The 14,123-nt window shown below is 47.4% G+C and overlaps 1 protein-coding gene across 3 annotated transcripts in view; it reads right to left on the bottom strand.

Annotated features, from left to right (window-relative positions):
* Positions 1–7,796, bottom strand: part of MYH11 (myosin heavy chain 11) — a 127,957-nt gene extending 120,161 nt beyond the window's left edge. For 2 of the 3 annotated variants that reach the window (XM_006050072.4, XM_044935706.2), the window contains exon 1: positions 7,520–7,677. The gene's annotated coding sequence lies outside the window, so the exon portion shown is untranslated. Of the gene's footprint in view, positions 1–7,519 lie in introns of all 3 variants that reach the window. The other variant, XM_044935707.2, reaches the window with a different exon arrangement.
* Between the last annotated feature and the right edge of the window lie 6,327 nt (positions 7,797–14,123).

The raw sequence follows: 14,123 nt of genomic DNA, 5'->3' as shown, positions 1-14,123 counted from the left end.
TGCCCTTGAGAAAATGTGGTGAGTCTAGCAAATTAATATTACTGATATTAGTAATCATAGCTGCTGCTCTGTCTTTTTTTTTTTTTTTGGCCACATCATGTGACATGGGGGACCTTAGTTCCCTGAGCAAGGATTGAACTGTGCCCCCTGCCCTGGGAATACAGAGTTTAACCACTGGACCACTGGGGAGGCCCTACTGTTGCTGTAATTGACTGTCAGCTATTATCTTGCTTAAACCCCTAAAAAATGCTACCCAAGGCACCATTACACTGAGGCACAGAGAGGGTCAGTAATTTGACCATCATAGCACAGCTAGATGTGGTGGAATCTGAATAAAAAATGTTTTCCAAGTAATCTTTCCTGTTCTGTATGATGCTGCAGCTAAGTTGCTTCAGTCGTGTCCAACTCAGTGCGACCCCATAGACGGCAGCCCACCAGGCTACCCCGTCCCTGGGATTCTCCAGGCAAGAACACTGGAGGGGGTTGCCATTTCCTTCTCCAATGCGTGAAAGTGAAAAGTGAAAGTGAAGTTGCTCAGTCGTGTCTTACTGTTAGTGACCCCATGGACTGCAGCCTACCAGGCTCCTCCGTCCATGGGATTTTCCAGGCAAGAGTACTGGAGTGGGGTGCCATCGCCTTCTCCTACCTTCTGTGAAATAGGGAAAGAACTTGAGGACTGAAAGAAGCACAGGCACACACGGGACACACCCTGGATCAGTCTTTGGCTACTTGAAGGCTGCAGGTAACTTGGTTTTATTGCTATAAGGACTTGCCTCAGCGTGCAGCCAGAGCCTTGAGCCTTCAAAACTTGAGGTAGTGGGCAATCAGGCAGAAAGTGTCAGGTCAGGCATTAGGTGAGGTACAGGGGGAAACAAAAAGCAGCTTGCCAGACCAGCAGTGGCCAGAGAGCACGCCGCAGTGATAGGATTCGCCATGCTCTAAATGCAGGGAAACTGCGGTCTGCAACTCCCTGCTGAGGTCCTTAATTTAGAGCAGGGTCTCTCAAAACGGCGGCACTACTGATATTTGACGATGGATAATTCTTTGCCAGTGGGATGGATGGCGGGTGGAAGTGTGGGGGAGGGGGGCAGGTGGAGCGCGCAGGGAGAGGGCCTGCCCCTTGCCTTGTAAGGCCATTAGCAGCCTCTCCGGTCTTGACGTGACAACCGAAAATGTCTGCAGGTATCGCTAGATGTCCCTTAGGGGGAGGACTGTCCCAGCCAACCTGGAATGCCAGCTATGGAAGGCCACACACGTGGAGGGTGAGAACATAAGGGCAGACAAGAGAAGCCCAGACAGCCAAACCTCAAGGAGACTCCCACCCTCATGGTTTCTTCCTCTCAAGCTCTCCTCCCCAACCATCACCCCCATCACTCCCACCCTGTACCGTCCAATGTCCTGCATCAGCTCTAAGAGCTGAAAGGACACCTTCAGGCTCATTACCCAGGACTGATGGATACTACGTCCAGTTCATGATCAAAGGCTGCTATCCAGCCTTTTGATGAAAGCAAAGGACTCTTCACTGTTGGCGTCAGCAACGTCTGACACGGCCAAGTGTGTCAGCTCTGGGCACATCCTGGCTTCCTCAACAACACCCAGCTCCCTTCTTTGAGCTCTTCATTAGCCTCTGTAGGACCACAGGTTTACACATCCCAGTTCTGTGCTGAACTCACTGGGTCGCTCTGGGCAAGTCACTCTCTGTGGGCCTTGCGTTTTTCACTTGGGGAAAGAAATAGAAAGGGCTCTAACATCTTGCAGTATCTGTAATTCCAGATCAAAAAGGTTGGAGTTGGACCAACTGAGAATGTTTAGCTATTTCAGCTTGTTTTAGCATTGGTTTTTTCTTCCCCAGAGGAACTCAGGGGTAAAAGATCTTGCCCCTTCTGCTTCTGTATTATTGAAAAATGAATAAAATTCCCCAGAGTAAACAGTAACAGGATTTGCACGTCATCAGCCCTAGTTAACAGCTACGCTCAGTATTTTACTGCCAAGATTTTGGACCAGAGACACCAACTCAAATGTCGCCGGGGTCAGGTAAGCAATGCAGAGTGACCCAGGCTGGAGGTGGCTGGACAGAGCCCTCTGGTCTGTCCAGAGGAGACAGGGCAGCTTCCTAGCTCCTGCTGGGGTGTCTGAGTGAGGATGTGGGCTGGGCACAGCCAGATATCCAACAGACTTGGAAGTCTGCATTTAGGTATGAAATGAAAGTGAAAGTGAAGTCGCTCAGTTGGGTCTGACTTTTGTGACCCCATGGACTGTAGCCCTCCAGGTTCCTCTGTCCATGGGATTCTCTAGGCAAGAATCCTGGAGTAGGTAGCCGTTCCCTTCTCCAGGGGATCTTCCCGACTCAGGGATCAAACCCAGGTCTCCTGCATTGCAGGTGGATCTTTTACTGCCTGAGCCATCATATCCATCCCTAAAGGAAATCAGTGCATGTTTCAAATGCCATGCAGGCAAAATGAAAGCCTTTGGGGCCTGATCTAGAACACCAGCTGACAGGAACTCTGCAGAGAAGAAACTGGGTCAAGACCTGGTCCAGGTGAGGGAGGAGTCAGTGTGGAGAGGGAAGCCGGGGGAGGGGCTGGCCCCCAGATGCACCAGATCTCCAGGCCCCAAACTGTCACCATGAGCAACCGGGACTCTTAATCTGTCATTAATAACAGGCACTATTATCATCGTGCTACATGTGCTAAGTCGCTCAGCTCTGTCTGACTCTGCAGACCTATGGACCGTAGCCACCAGGCTCCTCTGTCCATGGGATTCTCCAGGCAAGAATACCGGAGTGGGTTGCCATGCCCCCTTCCAGGGGATCTTCCCGACCCAAGGATCAAACTGGCGTCTCTTATATCTCCTGCATTGGCAGGTGGGTTCTTTACCACTAGCGCCACCTGGGAAGCCTTTATTCCCCTTTCTATTCGTGGGACATCAAGCTAGGCTATTTATTATATATACCATCTTGCTATGTTTTCTAATACATGAGATAGGCATTATTGATTATTCCTATAAGGCTATGGAGGTCCCGGAAAGTAAAGGCTTTTGCTTGTAAAAGTTGGAGCCAAGATTGGAACCCAGATCTGACACCTGATCCAAGCAGGAAGTCTCCTCCTTGCTTGGCTTCCTTGCATGGACTTGCCCTTGTGAGGCTTTGCCATAGCTGCATCCCTTTCTGACATCTGCCTAACCCATCTGCATACTGTTTTAAAAGTACCTCCAGAAGGAAGTTCTTACAATTATCAAAGCTAAATTAATTTTTCCTCCCTACCAAGAGAACTTGGTCAGCAAGAGGTCTGGTGAATCCCACGGAGGATGCTTTGAGGATAGAGAGAACTGGCCATTTCTGGTCCTAAAAGCCCCACTGTGTCTTGTTTCTTGCAACTCTGGCTTAGCACAGCTTAAAATACATGTAGTCTCCTATGTGTCCATTAGAAATTTAAATCAACAATGTCTTTAGAGGACTGTTTAGCAATATCTATCCATTTAAAATGTGCATGCTCTCTAACTTAGCAAATTGCATTGCTGGGAATTTATCCTGCAGATAAACTCATATAATTAGATATAAATAGATACACAAAGATGGTCCCTGAAGCCCTGTTTATATGTGGAGTGAAGCTGGTAAATTTCAATAAGAGGTTGTTGTAGTAAGATGCTATTTTGTTATTCAGTCACTAAGTCATGTCCAACCTTTGCAACTCCATAGACTGCAGCATGCCGGGCTTCTCTGTCCTTCACTATCTCCTGGAGTTTGCTCAAATTCATGTCCTTTGAGTCAGTGATGCTATCTAACCATCTCATCCTCTTTCGCCCCCTTCTCCTTTTACCTTCAATCTTTCCCCGCATCAGAGTCTTTCCCTGACTCCTTGATTAGACGCTATACTTCCATGTAATAGAATATCACGCAGGTGAGTTTAAAACACCACAATATGCCAATATAGAAAGTTTAAAATATGCAATTAAGTGAAAAAACAGCTGATTTACAAAGCCAACAATATTTGTGTAAAAAAGGAAAATTTGACATAGAAAAGTTTTGGAAAGATGCTCAAGAATACATTAACAATGGTTATATCTAAAGATGGGGAAGAGTGGAGAGGCGGGGAAGGACTAAGAAGGTCAGGAATTCTACCTGGAGAGGCATTCTACCTGGAGACCAGGGAAGGGTTATAACCACCCCCAGGGGTCTCAGACTCTGAGGGATACAGAACTCTTCCAAGATTCTGTATCATTTGTTGCCTGCTTCACCAGCGGAGGGGAAGTTCAAGCCTGTACGGGTGAACAAGAGGCAAGCCCATGGCTCTTTCTTAGGGACTTTGGTGAGGACCATTCCTCTTTAACCTCCGAATCACCGACGTGGTTCAGAGACACCTGACTTCCTCTGCAGGAACAAGAGGCAATGCTAGCTTCTTTATCATCTGACCCCTGACAAAATTTCCTTCAAAGTCAACTCTTCTCCAACAAAGCAAAACAAAAAGTTCCTTCAAATTTCTACGTAGCCTTTTGTAGACTCAGCCTTTCTCCCACGGTGCGGCCATGGTTAAATGCGTTTAATGGTCAGAGTGAAGGGAAGAGACCCCAGGGATCAAAGGAGTCACCTTGGAAGGTGACTCCCACTCACAGACAGGCTCCTCCCACTCACAGCTGAGCTCTTCAAGGACACCATAGAGATCCTACACAAATCACAAAATACTTCGGCCAATATACCTGGTCATGTTCCTGACACAGGTGAGGAAATGTATCTATATTAGTGCAGAAGATTCTAATCACCACTTTACCCAAATAGGAACTGAGTTTATGAAAAGAGATGGCAAGAAAAGAAATTTAAGGGCAAGTTTCTCTTTTATGGAAAGACTACACCATGGGTTTCCTGGTTCTGCCAAGTACCTGCTGGGCAACACTGAGCAAAATCCTTGAGGTCTCTGGCCATATATAAACAACCATCCATGGAAGTTCACCAGGGGCCAAGCACGATGCTAAATCTTTCGTATGCATGATCCCTTTGAATCCTCCCAGTAGGGCAATTCCATAGGCACTGAAGTCTTGAAAGAGCTTGTTTTGTAAAATATTGTCTTCCTCATTGGCTAGTCAAGCTATCTTGAGCAAGTTATTCCGTCTCCACATTTGTGAAACAGGACCAATAATAATAGCATCCACTCCAAAGAGCTGTTGTGAAGACTTAGTGACAAGATGCCTATAACGGATTCGGCACGGTGTCCCAGCAAAAGCACTCAACAGATGTTAGCCAGTCTCATTAGCCCCATTTTACAGATGGGAAAACTGAGGTTTGGGAAGGACAACATGGATGATTTCTACATTTGCTTGTGACATTCTTGGATTCTGGTGAATTTAAAATTGGATGTGGTTTGCCAGAAAAATCTAATGTGTATCTGAGTTTAGAGTTACATGGTTGTGCCTACAGCATAAAATTCACCTGTTTGGATTCAATATGCTGAGGAAAGGAGAAGACCACTTTCCCACCCCAAAAATAAAACTTCAAAACAAAAGAGAGCAGGAGAAGGTAATCCCCCTCTTCTCCCAAATGTCTTCCTCTCCGGACTCCCCAACTTGTTCCCAAACGGAAAGGACAAGGGCAGAGAAATCCCCAGAGGCAGGACCAACAAAGCTGCAATTCAGGGCTAATTTGCGAGGGGGCTGGGGATGGCCGCATGGAAAACGCTACCATAAATGGGCATGTTTGCCTCAATCTCAGCCCTCACACAGAAAAGTAACGATAACAAATCCATAACAAATACCTTGTACGGAATAACATGTCTATTTCAGACATGATAATAAAACACATGGTGTTTACCAGCCCTAGAAGCTTCTCGAGGAAGACCCAGCTAGTTCACCTTTTGGACTCTGGGGATGGCAGCCCATCTAATCTAGTCAACTAGATGACCACGCCACCAGGGGACAAACAGTGCATTTTATTTTAAATTTGCAAAAGGTCAGTTTATATTTTCTTCAAAGAGATGATAAACACTTGCCCTACCGGTCCCATCTGGTCCCATCAGAAACCTGATTCCAACAAAGTTTTTGTTCGTGGTAAAGGAAAAAGTTGGTGGGGTCAGGGGTATAGAATTGGCAGGAATGGGATCCACCACTTGTAAGCTGTGTGACATTGGGCAAATTACTTAAACTCTCTGAGCCTCAGTTATCTTGTGTATTAAACAGGCATCACAATGCCTCCCTTAAAATGTTGCAATGACTAAATGAGGTCAATGAAGTCAAACACTGCTACAGTGCCTGGCACATAGGCACTCCATCAATGGTAGTTTATCTCAATGGGAAAGCACCAAGGAAACTGCACTTCCATGGGTCTTCAATGTCCAGTTTCACCCACTGCTATCTAATGACTTTCAGCTCAGCTTCTGCAAGCTCCTTCTCTGTATATAATGGTCAGTTTGCAATTTAATCTATTCATTCTTAATACTGTACTAAATGCTCCCTTTCTCGGGGTTTCTCAATATTTGCTTTTACTTCTTGATGAGTGCGGTTTTGAATGGTGCCTTTCCTCAGGCAGCCAAATCCCCATCAGCTCTCAGTGCAGACAGAGAACAGACAACAGGTGGCAGCCACTTTCTCTCACTTTGCCCACTTGGTGGGACATGAGAGCAACATGGGTGTTCTGCAGGAAAGCCCAGCCCCATCTTAACCCAACGCACTTGCAGACTCTGTAAGCAAGTGCAGGCTTTGGCATCTGAGTATTTGAGCCCCCTGGGGTCAACCTGGATGAGATGTTTAAAAATTTGGAGCGAGGGGGCGGTGTGTGTGTCTGGAAGAAAACCAAGCTGTAATAAATGGATCATGATCAGAGTATCACTCAAGGCTTATCAGCAGTGCATCCTCTAGAGCAGGGGTCCCCCAACCTCCAGCACCTAATGCCTGATGATCTGAGGTGGAGCTGGTGTAATTATAATAGAAATAAAGAGCACAATAAATTTAATGTGATTGAATCATCCTGAAACCATCCCCCTACCCTGGTCCATCAAAAATTGTCTTCCATGGGGATGCCAAAAAGGTTGGGACTGCTGCTCTAGACTGGGGGAAAACACTCCCCCTTCTGCCCACGGTTTTTTAAACTGATGCTTCCAACTCCACTTGGAGCCACACCTTGCCTGCCTGTGAGATAGGAAATGACTTTTCAGTGGAAGCTGGATCTTTTGATACTTCCAAGGCAGAGTATCTTCCAGAGTCTCCTCATAACAAGAATCATCTGGGACTTATATACATAGAGTACAGTTTTTCTGAAGATTGTAAAGTAACCGGAGATGGACCCAGGCATTATCTTTAATAAGTACCCCCAAGGGAGTACTTCTCATTGGCTACCTTGGGAGATGCTGCTTTGGGGAAAATCTAGGATGACGGGGCAAAGAGAAATGAAAATTGTGACCCCTCAGCCCCTCCCCAATGGTCCTTAAGAGGATGGCAACAGATGCGCCTCATGGCTCTCCAGCCCCTATAGGATGCCCTGCAGGATCCTGTAACCCCGGACTCAACTTCGTCCCCCGCAGGACCACATACTTACAGATCTCCAACTGGGGGGCAGAGCAGAGAAGAAACTTGACGGAGAGCTCAGATCTGGTACACCTCCCAGGCAGGGGCGTCCAAATCTCCGCGCTCGCCCGGGACGCCTCTTTTTATAGATCCGGAGCTGCCCACGGGTGGGAAAGGGGAGGCAGCCGAGGAGGGCGGGGTGGGGATGGGTCCCGCGCTGCTCCCTCCGCAGCGCCCCCTGCAGGGCCCGAAAAACGCCGCTCTGGTCCAGGCCTCGCGCGCTCCTGCCGCGACGCCCGTAAAGGGGCGCACCGGGTGGGGGCCCCTGGGAAGGGCGCAGAGGGCAGAGGCGTTCGGGGCTTTCTAACCCCGGCCGGCTCTCGGACAGTCGCGGAGACTCCGGGTCCCTAGAGAAACGGGTGGCGAGCACTCGGCGTCTCTAGGGGATGCTTGAGAATTTCTTCCTTGAGTCAGTTCCAGCCGCGCAGGCTTTAACCGCTTCTTTCGCAAGGGAGGAGCTGTGGGGGTCCGAGTTGACACCTTTCCCCGCTCCCCAGTTTTTTCGTCCCTACTGCCTGGAAAGGGGCTGGCTATGCTGCGAGACGGCAGGGAAAGGGGATTTTCTGAACTTTGCAAAGTACAAGGCAAGAGCCCCCAACTCTGCTGGGAATTGTGCGGCAAGGGGAAGTTTTTACTTTTCCCAACTTGGCATCGCCACTTCCACCCACAAGCAAAAAAAAAAAAAAAAAAAAAAGACCCAATTGTTGTGACTTCAGGCACTGGATGTACCATTCGCTGGCTGTGTGACCTCAGGCAAGTCACTTCCCCTCTCTGAGCTTCCGTTTTTGAAGCTGAAGTGTGTGTGTGGTAATTATGTAATTTGCAAGGTGCATGTCAGGATCCAAGGAGAATGTGGGTGCCTCCCTGCTCTTTGAAAGCTCCCTTCTCCTGCTCCTCCCCGCCCCAAGAAATTCTTGCAAATGAAGCTGCCTGAAAGCTTTCTCCCTGTCTCTGTCCCTCTCAGTACCACTCCCTTACCCTCTGTGTCCACACCACCCCCTTCTGTGTGTCTGACACCGGGTCTCTCCGTCACCGTTTGTCTGTCTTGTTCTGCCTTTCTTTCATCTGTGTCTCCGTCACTCTTCCCAGGGCTGTCTCTTACTGTCTCTCTGTCTCTCTCTGTCTCTGGTCCCTGTGTCTCTGGCTCCAGATCGCCCTCCCTTTCTCCCCCCATCTCTCTCCTGTCACACGCACGCACACAGGCCATAAAAGGAAGCCGCAGCGTTGGGCTGGCCCTGCGCCAGCCCGGGGACCCACGGGCAGCTGGGCGCCCCGCTCCCCGCCCGGCCGGACTCCTAGGTTCCAGGCCGGTCCTCCCACCCCGGGCGGGAGCGGCGGGCGGCGGGGGGCGCTGGGCGGGAGACAACCCAAAAAGGGCAGGCGCAGGCTCCTTCCTGCAGGAATTCCCAGCGCTGCATACCAGCTCGGGGCTGCCCGCTCCCCCTGACTAAATATGGTGCCGAGCGGCCTCCCGGCGCCCTGCGGGGGTTGGGGGGACGGCATCTGAGGGCAGTGGGGTGGGAGGGGGGACCCCTCTGCTTGCGGCTGAGCCAGAAGGAGGTGGCCCCCCAAGTCCCACGTTGGTCCTAGCTGCTTAAGCCAGAGGGTTTGCTGAGGGGGTTAAAGATGTTGGAAGACCCTTACCCGGCTCTGTGCTTGGTACTCGCCCCCATCTTATCCAACAAACTCTCCTCTGGCCACCAGGTCAGGTGATGGTGAGGCCTTTATTAATGCCCCCATTTTGCAGGTGAGAAAACTGAGGCCCTCAAGGAGTGAAGAGTTTTGCCTGAACCCTCGCTGGGTCTGAGGCCCACAGCTGCCATGATTCACTTCCTGAGGGGCATTAAGGGGAAATGCCCAGAGGAATTAGCCTTGAGGCTAAAGACCCCCACTAAAGTTAGTTGGAATCTGCCAGTGCCATTTTCTAGTTGTTTGACCTGGTGCCTCAGTTTCCCTACCTGTAAAATGGGAAGAACAGCAGTCACTTCTTCACTTCCCAGCTGTTTGTAAATGGTCCTTGAGAAGATCCATGTAAAATGAACACCTGTGTTAGTCGCTCAATTGTGTCCAACTCTTTGTAACCCTATGGACTGTAGCTAGGAGGACCAGGATCCTCTTTCCATGGCATTCTCCAGGCAAGAACACCAGAATGGGTTGCCATGCCCTCTCCTAGGGGATCTTCCCGACCCGGGAACAGAACCCAGGTCTCCTGAATTGCAGGCAGATTCTTTACTGTTTGAGCCACCAGGGAAGCCCCAGATGAACATATATCCATGTAAAATGCTTCATGTTAGCTGCTATTATTCAAAACAAACATGAAACCACGCAGAGTTGCATTTGGCCCTGAGGACCTTGTAATGAGAGCCTGTCCTGCCTGCTGTTTCCTGTGGGCTGCCAGCCTCCTCTGCAGTTCTGCATCTCAGACCCTCTCCGACCCTTCCTCATCCCTCCAACATCTTGCCTGCTTTCCACCCTGAAAATACCCAGGCCCAGCTCCCCACCCTACATAATGGGCCTAAGTCAGAGTCTGCAACAGCCAGCATTCCGCTGGCTGGGATGTCAGGGGTAAAGTTCTTCAGAAAGTGATGAACGGGGCGGCTTCCCTATGTGCCTCATAATGTCTACACTGTAAAAGGAGTGGAAACTGTCCCTGTGTTAGTACAGAGCTGATGTGGAGCAGAGAAGGGGAAGGGGAAAAACTGAAGTTGATCATCTCCTTCACATGCTGGAAAGATAATCCAGAGCAGGCTGTGAGAATCCAACTCGGTGACCTCAGAGTGAAAACCGGCACGTTTCCAGAGGCATTCACACTGGTATTCCAAAGCAGTGCATCTGATTCTTTAAAGAACTTGGTAACTTTTAAAAGAGAATAATTATACTAAGTTATTAATAAATGAAGGCTTCATAACAGACACTGAATTGCACTACATTACCTCACCTAGTCCTTATAATAACCCTATGAGGTATAGGCTTAAACATTTTTTTTCTCATTTTGCTGTGCAGGAACCAGGTTTGGTGAGTGAAATAACCAGCCAATTTAGCACAGCTAGCTAATGATGGTGGAGAAGGCAATGGCACCCCACTCTAGTACTCTTGCTTGGAAAATCCCATGGATGGAGGAGCCTGGTAGGCTGGAGTCCATGGGGTCACTGAGTCGGACATGACTGAGCGACTTCACTTTCACTTTTCACTTTCATGCATTGGAGAAGGAAATGGCAACCCACTCCAATGTTCTTGCCTGGAGAATCCCAGGGACAGGGGAGCCTGGTGGGCTGCCGTCTCTGGGGTCGCACAGAGTCGGACACGACTGAAGCGACTTAGCAGCAGCAGCAGCAGCAGCTAATGATGGGGCAGGAACTCCCACCCTGCAGTGTGATGGAGTCCAGCCTAAGTAGAGAAGTCTGAGGGTGTGAACTCATGATCTGCTAAACACCAGCCAGGGGGGCACAGGATTGTCAGTGAACCCCTCTGAGCCTGTGTTTCTCAAAGAAAAGCAGAGATGGTCAGAATCTTTGCCTCAACATGGGGAAGGCCTTATAGAAGGCATTTCTGGTACACTCTAGAGGTCCTCAGGAACAGTGTGTGCACATAATAGTCATTCAATGTCTATCAAATGCAGAAGCTCAGATGTTTGACTCTTCAAGTCAGATGCCTTCGTTTTATTTCTCATGGCTCAAAAAGCCAGTTAAAGACTGAGGGGGGAAAAATTACTTTCAAAAAACATAACTGTGACTAAGGGCTGTCAAGTATGTTTCTTTGGCATGGCTTCTGTGAGGTGGCGTGTCCTGGGAGTTTCCATGAACTCATGGAACAAGACGACAGCGGGAAATTCCTCTCTTTTAGAGTCTTTTTTTTTTTTTTTTTTTTTAAATCAAATAGCTTTGACTTTACTACTAGATTCAAAAAGTTTGAAAGTGCGAGTGTGAGTCTCTCCAGTTTTTAATAACCTCCAAGACTGGGTTGATGCGTGGCTCCTGCATGTGGTTCACAATGATTGACAAGTGCATCAGCAGTCAGGTTATCCAGCTCAAGATCTGCACAGGACTCTGCCTTCTTGCGAATAAAGGGCCATCTTCCTCGACCACAAGCATGGTTCTGCTCAGGCACACAAGCACTTCCTTTCATGCATTATGGCCCCCACGCTTCTCCAGGTTCAAGACTAAATTGCACAGTTTAGTCTTGCAGTGCTCCTTTATCGTTGATTTCCAGCTCTAGTGTCTTGGTAACTTTGGATTCTCTATCAGGAAAGGTCCAAAAATTCTCAATAAAAATCATTTTATGGTTTCTTACAAAAGTAAACGTGTTCTTACCATATGACCTAGCAGATCACACTCCTTGGGATTTACTCAAATGAGTTGAAAACCTATGTCTATACTAAAGCCTGAACAGTTGTTTAGTTAGAGCAGCTTTCTTCATTAATAGCCAAATCTTGGAAGCAATTGAGAAGTCCTTCTAAGTAAGTGAATGGATAAACTGTGGTGCATTTAGATGTCAGGGTATTACTCAGCACTAAATAGAAATGGGCTTTCAAGTCATGAACAGAATGGACGAAACTTAAATGAGTATTACTAAGTGAAAGAAAACAGTGTAAAAAAGCTACATACTTTTTTTATGAGACTCATACTCATACCCAAGTATGAGTCCAACTATATAACATTCTGGAAAGGTAAAACTATGGAAACCATAAACAGATCACTGGTGGCCAGGAGTTAGAGGAGAAAAAGGAAGGAAGACAGTGCAGAAGATTTTCAGGGCAGTGAAATTACTGATGCTGTAGTGATGGGTGAATGCATGTAGTGACGTGTATGCAGTGAAGTGAAAGTCGCTCAGTCGTGTCTGACTCTTTGCAACCCCATGGACTATATAATCCATGGAATTCTCCAGGCCAGAATACTGGAGTGGGTAGCCTTTCCCTTCTCCAGGGGATCTTCCCAACCCAGGGATTGAACCCAGGTCTCCTGCATTGCAGGAAGATTCTTAATCAGCTGGGCCACAAAGGAAGCCCAGTGACATGTATACCCATAGGCTATACAACACCAAGAGTGAACCCTGACATCAGCTATGGACTTTGAGTAATAATGATATGTCAATGTAGGTTCATTGAATGTAACAGATACACCACTTTTAGGGGACTTGTTGATAACAGGGAGCCTGTGAGTGTGTACCACTTTTGGGGGTGTGTAAGAATCCCAGGGACGGGGGAGCCTGGTGGGCTGTCGTCTATGGGGTCGCACAGAGTCGGACACGACTGAAGCGACTTAGCAGCAGTAGCAGCAGCAAGAACTCTGTACTTCACATGCAATTCTGCTGTGAATCTAAAACTGTTTTTAAAAATTGTCTCTAGTTTTTAAAAGGTAGTTTTACCTCACTTTCATTTTTTAAAAATGAATGAAGAACACACAATTCTTGCAGAATGGCTGTTACAAAAACGAAATGCCCAGTGGCTGGGAACCACTGTCCCAGATGCCTTTAAAGGAATCTTCTCCCAAGTGTTAGTCCTTCTTGTACACTTGGCTTTAGGTTAAAAGAACACATCATATTTTACATAATCATACAGGCATGTGGGACATATACAAATATGTTCTTGCACCTAATTATAAAGCTGTTAGTTGATACTAAGCAAACATATATGCTAAGCTTAAATTTATCATCTTCAAAAGCCACCTCTGGTCCTGCTATGAGTTTTTTACTGCCAAAGTTTTAAATGTCTGCTATTCCTAAATCCCTCTTCAAGTCCAATTCCCATCCTATTTTTGTATAAGTTTTCTGCTAGAACTTCTCCTGCATGTCTAGAGGAGAACTTCTTCTAACAACCCCATGAAAATTACTGCAACGATGTACTGATTTAGTTTATGAGTTCATGAGAAGAGTTTGATAGGTCTTCTATGTTTATCTTTATCTTTTCCTCCCTTGAGTTTAAGTGTCTCAGCTCAAGAACCTATTTAAACTGCTAGAATATATGAGAATTCCCTGGTGGCCCAGTGGTTAGGACTTGGTGTGTCGCTGCCACGGCCCAGGTTCAGGCCCTGGTCGGGGAACTGAGATCCTGCAAGCCACAAGGCACAACCAAAAACAAAAACAAAACGTAACACTAAATGTGTTTTTTCAAACCATATATGGCGCCACAGATATGACACTGTCCCTTCAGAGAATAACATCACCAGCCCCGACCACTGCCACCCAGTGAAGAATAACTATCCCAGGGTGACATGGCTGATGCCAACGATCCTCAACCCTCCAACAACTAGGTTGCTGGAGATCCCCAAAGAAAGCCTAAGGAGCCATCGCCAAGCCTTCTTCTGGTTCCGGTGGACATCTCTTGATGACAGAAGAGTCACAGGAACACCTTTTGCATGCTGCTTATTAATTTTTTTATTAAATGGTACACTGAAAGTATAAAAGTTGCCTAGGTACAAACAAGTTACAGAATAATACATACAGACACAATATGGACTACACGTGACAATTCTGTTTAGCTTCTATTTTTTTTTTTTTTTAGCTTCTATTTTGATGATTTTATATCGTATCCAAAATGACAAACTCCAGCACTTTTTCTTAATCTAGCCCTGCATGAT

The sequence above is a fragment of the Bubalus bubalis genome, chromosome 24, assembly GCF_019923935.1.
Source record: "Bubalus bubalis isolate 160015118507 breed Murrah chromosome 24, NDDB_SH_1, whole genome shotgun sequence".
NCBI lineage: Eukaryota > Metazoa > Chordata > Mammalia > Artiodactyla > Bovidae > Bubalus > Bubalus bubalis.
Note: the sequence above shows the minus strand (reverse complement) of the source record. Positions and strands in the feature narration are given on the sequence as shown.